At 58.7% G+C, this 310-nt stretch overlaps 1 protein-coding gene across 1 annotated transcript in view; it reads right to left on the bottom strand.

Annotated features, from left to right (window-relative positions):
• Positions 1-310, bottom strand: part of LOC104157856 (interleukin-12 receptor subunit beta-2-like) — a gene marked incomplete at its 3' end in the record, with an annotated part of 15,923 nt that overhangs the window by 1,827 nt on the left and 13,786 nt on the right. The gene's annotated exons all lie outside the window — the stretch shown is intronic.

Below are 310 nucleotides of genomic sequence, written 5' to 3'. Positions count from 1 at the left end.
CACCGTAAACCATCCTGCTGGCCTCCCGCTCCTCTTAAAGCCTACGGCTAACCTCTTGGCACAGCACTGTGAGCTTGAAGACGAAGAGAGAGATGCTACATCTTAAAACCAGCTGAAACTAGAGATCTTCAGTCATTAAAGAGGAGCAGGAAAAGCATTTCCAGGCTGGAAAACAGGGGGGCCAAGGGCTAGGACCTCTCCTGGCCCACCGCCCTGGCAGAGACCCCTTACTTTCCAAGCAGACGAGCTCGCTGTTGCCCCAGGGCCCCTCGCCGGCGGCCCGCCACCGCCGTCACCACCAGGGGTCAGG

Source organism: Cariama cristata, unplaced genomic scaffold (genome assembly GCF_000690535.1).
Source record: "Cariama cristata isolate BGI_N322 unplaced genomic scaffold, ASM69053v1 scaffold27302, whole genome shotgun sequence".
NCBI classification, from domain to species: domain Eukaryota; kingdom Metazoa; phylum Chordata; class Aves; order Cariamiformes; family Cariamidae; genus Cariama; species Cariama cristata.
Note: the sequence above shows the minus strand (reverse complement) of the source record. Positions and strands in the feature narration are given on the sequence as shown.